Here is a 7,332-nt window from a genome sequence, read left to right on the forward strand (position 1 = left end):
TCAGCTTAAATAGAATAAAAAAAAATTCCTAATGAACAAAATGTGTAGCTCTGATTACATGAAAATTTATAATTTCTTGCGGTCAACACACATTGAGATAGCTACCTAGCTCACAGTGATTTCCCATTGACCATATTTATGCCACTATATATCTTTTGCCAGTGAGAGAGTTGCATCCCAGGATAAGGGTAGGCACATGACCCAGCAGCCTAGCCAATCATAGTACCTCTCTCCTCCCACTTCCTATCATTTGTCCTCCATTCATTTCACAGCTATTCATTGAGTGGGGATTCAGTGATGAGCAAAATATTCCTGTCCTCTTAAAGCTTAGAGTTTGGGGAAAATTAAACATTAATCAAAAGAAACATAGAAAATTGTTAAATAAATTATGTACAGCCATATGGTAGAATATTATACAACCAGTAGTATACATGGAGGATATAACACCGCTTTTATAATCAGAGAAAAGAATCCAATTATAATGTTCCAATTGCCAATAAGTCACGAGGAGGCAGGCTTCCACCTCATCTGGTCCAGATCTGCTCTCGGCACTTCAAGCCTCCTTAACGGCTCAGCTGTGCTCACAGGCATCCTGTGGTCTGGTCTCTAGGCTCCTGGAACCCGCCAAACATTCTCACCTCAGTGCCTTTGTGCCCTTACTGATTCCCTCCTCAGAACACAGCTTTCTTGCTCTTGAAACAGCTGACTTCTCTTCTTCATAAAAAGGGCATGGTATATGGGGCGCCTGGGTGGCTCAGTCGGTAGGTGTCTGCCTCCGGTTCAGGTCCTGATCCCAGGGTCCTGGGATCAAGCCCCGCATCGGGCACTCCCCCTGCTTGTGTTCCCTCTCTCGCTGTCTCTCTCTGTCAAATAAATAAATAAAATCTTTTTTTAAAAGTCATGGTATAAAGATCATGACACATATTTACAATGGAATACCATGCAACTGTTTTTTAATATGAGCTAAATCTATGGGTACTAATATGGAAAAATATTTAGTGTATTTTAGATTGCTAAGTGAAAAAAGCAAGTTGCAGAACAGCCTGTCAAAAGAATATGTACAGCATGATTCCATGTGTTTTGTAAAAAAAAATTGTCTATCAAACATCTAAATTTAGTGTTTTTACACTAAATATTTAACTGGGGAAGCTGAGTAATGAAACTAGGAAAGAAAGGAGAATGGGAAAGAGGATTTTCACTTTTTACATTGCACACTTATTATTGAGGTTTTTTTATATCCTCAGCCTATATTATTTATATAATAAGAATTCTAAGGCAAACATTTTCTCTGTAAGTTAAATGTCTTAGCTCTGAATGTTGTTATTTTGGTATTCTAGTTTTTGCTCCCTTTATCTCTTTCCCAGATTTCTCTAAGTAGCTGGAGAAGGTCTCTATTTTATTTTTTTTAAGCTGAGTTTTTCTTTTAGTGCTCAGGACACTCAAAGTGATTGGTTATTTCACCACAGTTATTTATATTATGTAGCCATAATCACCATGCTGTTTCCTTAATTTCCTCTCAGTTCTAAACTGGCTCATGAAAACCTGCCTTAACTAACTCTCCAAGTTTTGACTTCTACATTCATGTTCCCAAGCAATGGACAGGTGTTGAGTCACTAGATCTACTATTAGTTCTCTGAGGACACTCCCACTTCACTCCTTGCTTTTTTTATTTTATTTTATTTTATTATGTTATGTTAGTCACCATACATCATTAGTTTTTGATGTAGTGTTCCATGATTCACTGTTTTCGTATAACACCCAGTGCTCCATGCAGTACATGCCCTCCTTAATACCCATCACCAGGCTAACCCATCCCTCCACCCCCCTCCCCTCTAAAACCCTCAGTTTGTTTCTCAGAGTCCATAGTCTCTCATGGTTCATCTCTCCCTCCGATTTCCCAAGGATCTTGCTTATCCAGTGGAAGGTTTCCTTGACCATCTCTATACTGGTAATTCCAGTTCTATATATTCTACCCAGATCTCCCCTGAGTCCCAGATTACAATAACTAGTACTCACTGGACATATTTGTTTGGATGTCCCAGCAAAACCTCATTTCCCAAACTGAACTCATCATTCTGCCCACTTGCCCTTATTTTCCTCCCTAGTTAATGGCACCATTGTCCTTCCACCTTGTCACCCAAGCTAAACCTAGATGTTGGTCTAGCTTTTCTCTTGCCTTCACTTCCACACCCCAGCAGAATTTTAGGGGACCACTCCTGGGAGCAATGCTGAATCAGGGTCCAATCAGGAGAGAAAAGCCACATGGTAACATGAACAGAGAACTTTTTTGTTTGTGTGCAGTTCTCAAATAACTTTTAACAACCAGAGGCACCCTCCAGGTGTTCACTTACTAGAAGGACAGGCTTTATCCAGCTATACAGCCATGGTATGCATCTGGCCACATCTGACCTCCTTCTAGCTGACACAAGAATAAGTCAATTTCAAATATTTCCCACGGAATTTTCCATGGTGTTTTTCTTCCTTATAGGGAATTTATCTTTTCTGATTATAAGAGCTTTTGGGTTTTGTAAACTTGCCAGTTTCAGATATGAGGAAGAGAGACTGGTCAGAGTTCCTGAGTCACATTCCAGGGCAGACCCTCCAGAGTTCGTACCCCTGAGTCATGTTGAGCCCTGAAACAATGTGATTTGAGGTAGGAAAGCAGCAAGCCTGCCCACGCCATTCTACCCAGCACGGAATTCCCCAACAGCAACTTCCTATTTGATCTGCCTGTTTATTCCAGAGGTTCTTTTCCAGTTCTAGAGACCAACCACATTCCTTGGCTCACGGCCCCTTCCTCCATCTGCAAAGTCAGGCTTTCTCCTGACACCACTTGACTCTCACCTCAAACCTTTAATATAAAGAATTATGAACTATAACTGGGAATAGGGACAATGAGAAACTAACTATGAAGAAGTAAAGGGATCCCCAAAGAACATAGGAATAGCAGATATAAGGAGAAGCCCTACCCATAGGTCTATCACAGAGTCCCCCCAAAAAGACCTTCCTCTCCTCAAGAGCTGAGGTCCAGACCTTTTCGTAGAGAGCACAGCTGTGGCTCACTGGATGACAGAAGTTGCTGAGGTGCCATCCTGGCAGAACATAATAGAAATCTGCCGTCTAGAATTTTTCAGAAATCTTCCCTCTAGGATGCCAGGGAAAGCTGTTCATGGGGCAGTGTCTCACCTACAAAACCACCATCTGATGTGATGCCAGGGAAAGCCACCAGCTGCTGGGTGCTGCTGGGTGTTGCTGGGTGTTGCTGGGTGCTGCTGGGTACTGTGCACTATAGGAGCAGAGCACTGGAAAAGCTGCAGATGCTACAGGAGCCAAAAGGCTCTGCTACAAAACCTGGTTGGCATTGGGAGTGGGTGCTCAAGAGGAAGCTGCTGGCTACTAGGAGCTGCTTGTAGCCATGCACTGCAGGAGCTGGGATCTGGAGATGCTGCCAACATACTGCAGAAGCTCAGAGCTGAAGAGGGCTATAATCTCTGTAGGAGCTGGTCACTGGGGAAGCTTCATGTGCTGCAGGAGTCTGTGGAACACTCTAGAACTAAGAAGTAAACCCCTTCCTCCTGTAATGCCTGCACAATGCCCTATACTGCAAAGCTTCAGTGCCAACAGGCAAAAAGGATACACACACACACACACTTATTTTTATTTATTTATTTATTTATTTATTTATTTATTTATTTATTTATTTATTTATTTATTTAAAGGGTCACATCTATTTTCGCAGAGCAAGTAAAAAGGATGAATTTGGAGCAACAAGCACAGAGAGTCAGGTCCATTCATTCTTCTCTAACACCATTGCCATGGCTCTGGTTTAGACTTATTCATTTGCTCACTTTCTCTTTTTATTCCTTGTCTGGAATGTTGAAAGAGTCTAGGAACTGGTCTCCTGGCTTGGCTGCCACTCACCCAAATGATGATGTTGTGTGAATTTGCAAAAGAAGGGCCTTCCTTTGGGTGTACAAAGCCCAATGCCTGGGTATCAGCTCTCATGGACCCTTGCTAGGTATGCCCTGCACAGCTGACAGCAGAGGTCTTGTTCCTCATCTGCCCCTAGACTCCAGTCTTCCTTGGCCATATCGCTCCAGATTGCCACCACTTTTCTACAACCTAAACATGACAATATAGCTCACCTTTTAACCCCTCAAAACTTCCCTATTACCTACTAAATAAAATCTAAACTCCTTAAAAAGGCATACAAAGTCCTCTGTGATCTGCCTCTTGCTTTCTTCTCCAGTTTATTGAACACCTAAATGAACAAACATGTAACCATAAATCAAAGAAAGAATGAGCTCATGAATTTCAGGACAGAAGTTGAACATCAAGAGTCTAGTCTCTATAAGGACAAACAATAATCAAATTTGGGGCAGTCTCTGACTTTTCTCTAAGCTGTGGGAGTAAGTCTCAGTTAAGAGAGTACTCCCAAGCAGGCACATTATTTCCTCTTGCATATACCTCCCCTACCGAGACAAAGTTTTTATGGTCATTTTTCCCTATCTCTTTGCCTTTTATCCACATATTCCCATCATCAAAATCAGTGAGGCCCAGCCTCTGAGAGTCTACCCATTCACTGTTTCCTCTCCATTCTACCAGTCCTCTCCACCTTGTATTTACAGTATGGGAACCACATGCCACATAGTCCCTCATTCAACAGCCTGGCCCTGTACTAGGTGCTGGAGATATAGACATGAATGACACATAAGCCCTCCAGAATGACCTCCATGTCTTTGCCAGGACAATCTTCCTTGCTTTCAGCGAGTTTTTCCCCTGCTCAGGGACCTAAAAAGGTACCTGTTGCCTACTCACTCATTTCTAAATTCATACTTCACTTTCATTCACTCAACAAGTGTAACTGAAGGCTTAACATGCCAGGTACTGGTACTAGGTATAAAGCAGTGGATGAGATAGGCATGGGCCCTGTCCTCAAGGAATGTAGTCCAGTGAGGAAGACAGACATAAAAGCCAAAATCACAGAAATAACTATAGAACTATTACTGTTTAACTACAATCATTTTGAATGATTTGAGGGGTGCTTATAAAAGTATGTAAACAAAGATTTAATCTAATCTAAACCAGGAAGCAAGGCAAGGCCTGAGATCTGAGTAGGAGCCCAAGTGTAGGTATGTGTTGGGAGGAAGAGTGGTTGTTGAATGTCCCAGGAAGAGGGAACAGCTTATTCAAAAGTCTAAGATTGAGGATACAAGGAGTGTGAGAAAATGTGTGCCTACAGCATAGCAAACAAATGGGAGAGTGGCAGATAAGGAACAGATCATGCAGAGAATTGCAGTTTGTATTAAGGTCTTTGAACTTTATCCTAAAAGTTATGAAGAGCCATCGACAGTTCTAGAGCATGTGGTACCATGACCTATGTTTTTTTCCCTCAACATTTTATTATGAAAATGTTCAAACATAGTGAAGAGAATTGTACAATGAACACCTCTCAGTTTGCTCCTGACTTAATTTTTAAATCACATCACATTGACAGTGTCTAGGTGTTAAATATGAGGAAAGAAATTTAATCTCTTCTTCCCAGGGAGGCTACAAGGAAGTTTAGAAATGATACAGCCTGGCCAATAAAACGGCTAGAAATTAATAAGTGCACAAAAACACATGGGATCATTGCAAAATTCAAAACACAATTATTGGGAGAAAGTGTACTAGAATTTTTTTCTCAGGTACACCCTATCCCATTTCATCTTTATAAACTATGACTCCAGGTCCAAAGTGATGGTTTGAATCTTTTTAATCACTATTTTTTTCTTATTAGAACTTGAAATAAACCTGCTTAAGGTGCTTAAAGCTATGAAAACTCCACAAACACTAATTTAGTTTCTAAGGTAATTGGAAATTCTCCAGGTAAGTGGAGTTGATGAGGCAAGGGGTATGGAGAAGAAAAGAAAAAAAAAACTTTAATTATACAGGAAGTAGAATTGATGAGCTATGTTAACTAATTAAATAAGGAGGGGAAGAGAGAGGAAAGTTTATTTATTTTTTTATTAAAGATTCTATTTATTTATTTGACAGAGAGCAAGCACAAGCAGGGGGAGCGGCAGAGGGAGAACGAAAAGCAGACTCCCTGTAGAGCTGGGAGCCCAGCATGGGGCTCAATCCCAGGACTCTGGGATCATGACCTGAGCTGAAGGCAGACGCTTAATCCTGACTGAGTCACCCAGGTGCCCCTGGTAAGAAAGTTTTAGCAGAGACATTTAGATGGCAGAGGAGGAGATTATTAAAATGATTAATTTTGGACATGTTAATTTTTTTAAAGATTTTATTTATTTATTTGAGAGAGAGAAAGAGAGAGCATGAGGGGGGGGAGGGTCCGAGGGAGAAGCAGACTCACTGTTGAGCAGGGAGCCCGATGAGGGACTCGATCCTGGGACTCCAGGATCATGAACTGAGCTGAAGGCAGTCGCTTAACCAACTGAGCCACCCAGGCGCCCTGGACATGTTAATTTTTATAAGCCTCTGAAATATCCAGGTAAAAATTCAAGCAGGCAACAGGAATTTAAGCACAAAACTGAGGAGGGTGTTCAAAGATGTAAATATAAAATTGGAAGCCAGCAGCATGTAGGTTACCGATTGAAGCCATGAAAAGAGTTGAGGATGGCTCTAGAGAGTATGTAAAAAAAGGACAATTGTCACCTTGAGTCATCACCAAACCTCTGGGTCTCTGGTGCCTTAAATACTGATGCTGTACCAAGTAAGAATCAAATTGCCAATTCTTACAACTCAATAATAAAAAGATGGATAACCCAACTAAAAAATGGGCAAGGTAACTGAATAGACATTTCTCCAGAGATCTATATGTGATTGATAAACACATGAAAAGATGCTCAACATCATTATTAGGAAATGCAAGTCAAAACCACCATGAGATACCATTTCACACTCATTAGGGTAGCTAGAATTAAATGGCAGTTCCTCAAAAAGTTAAACATAGAGTTACCATACAACCCAGCAGTTCCACCCCTAGATATATTCCCAAAATAATTTGGAAATGTATGTTCAGACAAAAACTTGTACATGAATACTCATAGCAGCAGCTATTATTACTCATAATAGCTAAAAAGTGGTAAAGTGCACTTTTGGGTACAAAAGTCTATCAACTGATGAATAAATAAAACATGATATATCTATATAATAAAGTATTATTCACTAATAAAAAAGAAATTCTGATACATGCTACAACATGGAGAGGAACCTTGAAAACATCACATTAAGGAAGCCAATCACAAAGGACTTCTTATTATAAGATCCCATTTATATGAAATGTCCAGAATAAGCAAAACTATAGAGACAAAGTAGATTTCAGATTCC

The sequence above is a fragment of the Callorhinus ursinus genome, unplaced genomic scaffold (genome assembly GCF_003265705.2).
Source record: "Callorhinus ursinus isolate GAN/ISIS: 27379988/994484 unplaced genomic scaffold, GSC_fseal_2.0 scaffold1, whole genome shotgun sequence".
Lineage (NCBI taxonomy): Eukaryota > Metazoa > Chordata > Mammalia > Carnivora > Otariidae > Callorhinus > Callorhinus ursinus.